The following is a 7,349-nucleotide window of genomic DNA, read 5'->3' on the forward strand; positions in this document are numbered from 1 at the left end:
GATCCCCGATGGGGTGTTGCCGAGGGGCGACAACTCAGGCGTCGGGTGTCCCCAAATGGAGGGGTTGTCAAGGAGTGACACCTCAGGCGCCAGGGGTCCCCGAAGGGGGTGTTTCCGAGGGGCGACACCTTGGGCGCCGAGGTTTCCCAAAGCGGAGGTTGTGGAGGAATGACATTTCGAGCATCGGGGGTCACTAAGGGGGGCTCCCGACGGACGACATTTCGGGCACTGGGGGTCCCCAAGGGGGGTTCCCGAGGGACGACATTTTGGGCACCGAGGGTCCCCAAGGGGGGTTCCTGAGGGACGACATTTCGGGCACCGGGGGTCCCCAAGGGGGGTTCCCGACAAACGATATTTCGGGAATCGGGGATCGCCAAGGGGGATTCCCGAGCGACGACACTTCAAGCACCGGGGGTTCCCAAGGGGGGTTGCCAAGGGGCGACACCTTGGGCGCCGGGGGTCCCCAAGGGGGGGTTCCCGAGGGGCGACACTTCGGGCGCCGGGGGTCCCCAACGTGGCTTGCCGAGGGACGACACCGCGGGTGCCGGGGGTCCCCAAGGCGGGGCTTTCCGAAGGGTGGCGCCTCGGTCGTCGGGGGTCCCCAAGGTGGGGTTGCCGAGGACCGACACCGCGGGCGCCGGTGGTCCCCAAGGGGGGTTGCCGAGGGGCGACACCTCGGGCCACGGGGGTCCCAAAGGGGGTTTCCCGATGGACGACATATCAGGCACCGGGTGTCCCCAAGGGGGGGTTCCCGAGAGGATAGACATTTTGGGCACCCAGGGGGACCCGACGGGGGAGTTTCCGAGGGAGGACATTTTGGGCACTGGCCGGGGCCCAAAGGACGACATTTTCTGCATCGGGGGTCCCCAAGGGGAGTTGCTGAGGGACAACATTTCGGGAACCGGGCATCCCCAAGGGGGGTTCCTGACGAACGACATTTTGGGAACTGGGGGTCCCCAAGGCGGGGCTTGCCGAAGGTCGGCGCCTCAGGTGCCTCGGGTCCCCAAAGGGGGGTTGCCGATGGGTGGCACCTTGGGCTTCGGGGTTCCCCAAGAAGGGCTTTCCGAGGGGCGACACCTCGGGCGCCGGGCGTCCCCAAAGGGGGTTCCTGATGGACGATATTTTGGGCACCGGGGCTCCCCAAAAAGGCCTCCCGACAGACGACATTTGAGGCACCTGGGGTCCCCAAGGGAGGTTCCCGACGGACGACATTTCGGGCACCGGGGGTCCCCAAGGGGAGTTGCCGAGGGGCGACACCTCGGGCGCCAGGGAAAGGCGTTCCCCCAGGCGGCCTCCCTAGGCGTGACCCTTCGGGAACCGGGGAAGGGGTTTGCCCAGGCGGGCCTCCCAAGGGGCGACATTCGGTCGAAGGGAAAGGGGGTTCCCCCGGGTGGCCCCCCGAAAGGTTGACAATTGGGGCTCCGCGAAAGGGGGATCCCCCGGGTGGCCTCCCAAGGGGCGACACTTCGGTCTCAGGGAAATGGGGTTCCCAAGGGGGACCTCCCGAGGGGAGACACTTCAGGCACCAGGGAAGGGGGTTCCCCCGGGGGTCTCCCGAGGGGCGACACTTCGGGTACCGGGAAAAGGGGTACCCCCAGGTGGCCTCCCGATAGGTTAACACTTCGTGCTTTGGGAAAGGGGGTTCCCCTGGGCGGCCTCCCAATGGGCGACACTTCACGCTCCGGGGGAGAGGGTTCCCCCAGGTGGCCTCCGGACAGGTTGACACTTCGGTCTCAGGGAAAGGGGGTTCTCTCGGGCGGCCTCCCAAGGGGCGACACTTCGGGCACCAGGGAAGGGGGTTTCCCCAGGCGGCCTGCCGAGGGGCAACACTTCAGGCACCAGGGAAGGGGGTTCCCCCGAGCGGCCTCTCGAGGGGCAATACTTCGTCTACCGGGGATGGGGGTTCCCCCGGCCGGCTTTGGGCACTGGGAAAGGGCGTTCCCCCGGGCGGACTCCTGAAAGGTTGACACTTCAGGCTTCGGGAAATGGGGTTCCCCCAAGCAAGCTCACGAGGGGCGACACTTCACGCTCCAGGGAAGGGGGTTCCCCCGGACGGCCTCCCAACAGCCGACACTTCATGCTGAGGGAAAGGGGGTTCCCCCGGGCGGCCTCCCAAGGGGAGACATTTCGGGCAGCGGGGAAGGGGGTTCCCCCAGGCGGACTCACGAGGGGCGTCACTTCGGGCACAGGGGAAGGGGGTTCCCCTGGGCGGCCTCCAAAGGGGTGACACTTGGAGCACCAGGGAAGGGGGTTTCCCTGGGTGGCCTCCCAAGGGGCGACACTTCGGGCACCGGGGAAGGGGGTTCCCACGGGCAAACTCCCGAAAGGTTGACACTTTGGGCACCGGGAAAGGGTTTTCCCCCGGGCGGCCTCCCGATTGGCAACACTTCACGCTCCGGGGAAGAGGGTTCCCCCGGGCAGCCTCCTGAGGGGCGACACTTCGGGCACCAGAGAAGGGGGTTCCCCCGGTCGGCCTCCCGAAGGGGCAACACTTCGGGGACCACGGAAGGGGGTTCCCCCAAGCGGCCTCCCGAGGGACGACACTTCATGTACCGGGGATGGGGGTTCCCCCGGGCGGCTTTGGGCACTGGGAAAGGAGGTTCCCTCGGGCAAACTCCCAAAAGGTTGACACTTTGGGCTCCGGGAATGTGGGTTCCCCCGGGCAGCCTCACAAGGGGCGACACTTCATGCTCCAAGGAAGGAGGTTCCCCCGGGCGGCCTCCCGACTACCGACACTTCATGCTGAGGGAAAGGGGGTTCCCCTGGGCGGCCTCCCGAGGGGAGACACTTTGGGCACTGGGGAAGGGTGTTCCCCCGGGCAGCATCCCAAGCGGCCACACTTCAGGCTCCGGGGAAGGAGGGTCCCCTGGGTGGCTTCCCGTGGAGTGACACTTCGGGCACTGGGGAAGGGGGTTCCCCCGGGCGGCTTCCCGAGGGGGGACACTTCAGGCACCGGGGAAGGGGGTTACCCCAGGCGGCCTCCAGAGAGACTATACTTTGGGTACCGGGGAATGGGGTTCCCCCAGGCGGCATCCCGAGGGACAACACTTGGTGTTCTGGGGAAGGGGGTTGCCCCGGGAGGCCTAGCGAGGGGAGACACTTTGGGCACTGGGAAAGGAGGTTCCCCCTGGCTGCCTCCCAAGGGGCGACTCTTCGGGCTCCGGGAAAGGGTGTTCCCCCAGTCGGCATCCCAAAATGCGACATTTCGAGTACCGAGGAAGGGGGTTCCCCAGAGGGGCCTCCCAAAAGGTGGACACTTCGGGCTCCGGGAAAGGAGGTTCCCCCGGGTGGCCTCCCGATGGGCGGCACTTCACGCTCTGGGGAAGGGGGTTCACCCGGGCGGTCTCCTAAGGGGCGACACTTTGGGTACCGGAAGGGGATTCCCCCGGGCGGCCTCACAATGGGCGACACATCACGCACCGGGGAAGGGGGGTCCCCCTAGCGGCCTCCTGAGGGGCGACACATCAGGCACCAGGGAAGGGGGTTCCCCGGGGCGGCCTCACGAGGGGCGACACTTTGGGTACCGGGGAATGGGGTTCCCCCAGGCAGCCTCCCGAGGGGCAAAACTTCGTGTACCGGGGAAGGAGGTTGCCCCAGGCGGCCTTCCGTGGGGTTACACTTTGGGCACCGGGAAAGGGGGTTCCCCCGGGCGGCCTCCCGAGGGGCAACACTTCGGGCACCAGTAAAAGGGGGTACCCCTGGGCGGCGTGCAGAGGGGCGACACTTCGGCCTCTAGGGAAGGGGGCTTCCCCCGGGCGGCATCCCGAGGGGCAACACTTCAGGCACCGAGGAAGGGGGTTTTGCCAGGCGCCCTCGCGAGGGCTACACTTCGGTTACTGGGGAAGGGGTTCACCCACGCGGCCTCCCGAGGGGGGACACTTTGAGAACTGGGGAAGGGGGTTCCCCTGGGCAGCCTCCCAAGGGGCGACACTTGGTGTACCGGGGAAGGGGGTTGCCCTGAGAGGCCTAGCGAGGGGAGACACTTTGGGCACCGAGAAAGGGGGTTTCCCCCTGGCTGCCTCCCAAGGGGCGACTCTTCGGGCTCCGGGAAAGGGTGTTCCCCCAGGCGGCATACCGAAAGGCGACACTTCGGGCACTGGAAAAGGGGGTTCCCCAGGGGGGCCTCCGGAGGGGGGACACTTCGGGCACTGGGGAAGGGAGTTGCCCCGGGCGGCTTTTCAAAGTGCAACATTTCGTGCACGGGGAAAGGGGGGTGCCCTGGGCACCCTCCCAAGTGGCGACACGTTCGGCATCGGGAAACGAGTGTGCCCTGGGGCAGCCTACTGTGGTGCAACACTCTGGGCACTGGGGAAGGGGTGTCCCGCAGCGGCCTCCCGAGGGGTGACACTTCGGGCACTGGGAAAGGGGAGTTTCCCGGGCAGCCTACTGTGGTGCGACACTTCGGGCACTTGGGAAAGGGGGTTCGCCTGGTGGCCTTCTGAGGCGCGACACTTTGGGCACTGGGAAAGGGGAGGTCCCCCTGGGGTCTCCCGAGGGACGACACTTCGGTACTGGGAAAGAGGGTTCCCCTGGGTAGCCTACAGTGGTGCGACACTTTGGGCACTGGGAAGGGGGTTCCCCTGGGCGGCCTCCCGAAGGGTAACACTTCGGGTACCAGGGAATGCAGTTCCCCCGGTCGGCCCTCCGAGGGGCGACACTTTGTGCACCGGAAAAGGCGGGTCCCCCGGGCGGCCTCCCGAGGGGCGACACTTCGGTACTGGGAAAGAGGGTTCCCCTGGGAAGCCTACAATGGTGCAACACTTCAGGCACTGGGGAAGGGGGGTCCCCCAGGCAGCCTCTTGAGAGGTGACATTTTGGGAACTGGGAAAGAGGGTTCCCCTGGGTGGTCTCCCGAGGGGCGACACTTTGGGCACCGGAGAAGAGGGTTTCCCCGGGCGGCCTCCCGCGGGGCGGCACTTCAGGCTCAGGGAAAGAGGGATCCCCTGAGCAGGCTTCCGAGGGGTGACACTTTGGGCACCGGGGAAGGGGGTTTCCCCGGGCGGCTTTTCGAAGAGCGACACTTCGTGCACGGGGAAAGGGGGGTCCCCCGGACGGCCTCCCAAGTGGCGACACTTCGGGCACCAGGAAAAGGGGGATCCCCCGGGCAGCCTACTGTTGTGCAACACTTCGGGCACTGGGGAAGGGGAGTCTCCCGGGGGGCCTCCGAAGGGGCGACACTTCGGGTACCGGGAAAGGGGGTTCCCCAGGGTGGCCTCCCGAGGGGCGACACTTCAGGCACTGGGGAAGAGGACTCCCCTTGGCGGCCTCTCGAGGGTCCACACTTATGGCACCGAGAAGGGCGTTCCCCCTGGTGGCCTCCCGAGGGGCGATACTTCCCGTACCGGTGAAGGAGGTTCCCCTGGCGGCCTGCCGAGGAGCGATACTTCAGGCACCAGGAAAGGGGGATCCCACTGGCGGCCTCCCGAAGGGAGACACTTCGCGCACTGGGAAAGGGGGGTCTCACAGGTGGGGCGACACTTCGAGCTCAGGGAAAGAGGGTTTCCCCTGGGCGGCCTTCCGAGGGACAACACTTTGGGTACCGGGGAAGAGGGTTCCCCCGGGCGACTTTTCGAAGTGCAACACTTCGTGCACAGGTAAAGGGGGGTTCCCCGGGCGGCCTCTCAAGTGGCGCCACTTCGGGCACCGGGAAAGGGGTGTGCCCTGGGCAGCCTACTGTGGTGCAACACTTTGGGCACTGGGGAAGGGGGGTCTCCCGGGCGGCCTCCCGAGGGGCGACACTTTGGGCACCGGAAAAGGCAGGTCCCCCAGGCGGCCTCCTGAGGAGCGACACTTCGGTACTGGGAAAGAGGGCTCCCCTGGGAAGCCGACAGTGGTGTGACACTTCAGGCACCAGGAAAGGGTGGTCCCCCGGGCGGCCTCTTGAGGGGTGACATTTCGGGCACCGGGAAAGAGGGTTCCCCCTGGTGGCCTCCCGAGGGGCGACACTTTGGGCATAGGAGAAGAGGATTCCCCCAGGCGGCATCCCGCGGGGCGACACTTTGAGCTCAGAGAAAGGGGGGTCTCCCGGGCGGGCTCTCAAGTGGCGACACTTCGGGCACCGGGAAAGGGGGATCCCCTGGGCAGCCTGCTGTGGTACAACACTTCGGGCACTGGGGAAGGGGGGGTCTCCCGGGCGGCCTCCCGAGGTGCGACACTTCGGGCACCGGGAAAGGGGTGTGACCCTGACAGCCTACTGTGGTGCAACACTTCGGGCACTGGGGAAGGGGGGTCTCCCAGGTGGCCTCCCGAGGGGGCGACACTTCGGGCACTGGGAAAGGGGAGTTTCCCGGGCAGCCTACTGTGGTGCGACACTTCGGGCACATGGGAAAGGGGGTCCCCTGGGCGGCCTCCCATGGGGGGACACTTCGGGAACTGGGGAAGGGGGTTCCCCTGGGCGGCCTCCTGAGGGGCAACACTTCGAGCACCATGGAAGAGGGTTCCCCCAGGCGGCCTCCCAAGAAGCGACACTTCAGGCACGAGGGAAGGGGGATCCCCCGGGCGGCCTCCTGAGGGGCGACACTTCGGTCTCAGGAAAAGGGGGCTCCCCCGGGTGGCATCCCAAGGGGTGACACTTTTAGCACCATGGAAGAGGGTTCCCCCCGGCGGCCTCCCAAAGGGCGACACTTTGGGCACCGGGAAAGGGGTGTGACCCCGACAGCCTACTGTGGTGCAACACTTCGGGCACTGGGGAAGGGGTGTCCCCCGGGCGGCCTCCCGAGGGGCGACACTTCGGGCACTGGGAAGGAGGGTTCCCCTGGGCAGCCTACAATGGTGCGACACTTTGGGCACTGGGAAGGGGGTTCCCCCGGGCGGCCTCCCGAGGGGCGACACTTTGGGCACCAGGGAAGGAGGGTCCCCCGGGCGGCCTCCCGAAGGGTGACACTTCACGCACTGGGAAAAGGGGGTCCCCAGGGCGGTCCCTCAGTGGCGACACTCCAGGCACTGGGAAAGGGGGGTCTCCTGGGCGGCCTCCCGAGGTGCGACACTTCAGGCACTGGGAAAGGGGGCCCCCCGGCGGACTCCTGTGGTGCGACGCTTCGGGAACAGGGGAAGGGGGGTCCCCCGGGCGGCCTCCAGAGGGGCGACACTTCAGGCACCATGAAAGGGGGCTCCCCCTGGCGGCCTTCCTGAGGGAGACACTTTGGGCACAAGGGAAGGGGGGTTCCCTAGGCGGCCTCCCGAGGGGGACACTTCGGGCACCAAGGAAGGGGCTTCCCCCGGGCGGCCTCACGAGGGGCAGCACTTCGGGCACCGGGAAAGGGGTTTCCCCTGGGGGTCTCTCGAGGGTCAACACTTCGGGCAGTGGGGAAGGCGATTCCCCCGGACGGCCTCCCGAGGGGAGGCACTTC

This window comes from Pithys albifrons, chromosome Z, assembly GCF_047495875.1.
Source record: "Pithys albifrons albifrons isolate INPA30051 chromosome Z, PitAlb_v1, whole genome shotgun sequence".
In the NCBI taxonomy this organism is placed as follows: Eukaryota; Metazoa; Chordata; class Aves; order Passeriformes; family Thamnophilidae; genus Pithys; species Pithys albifrons.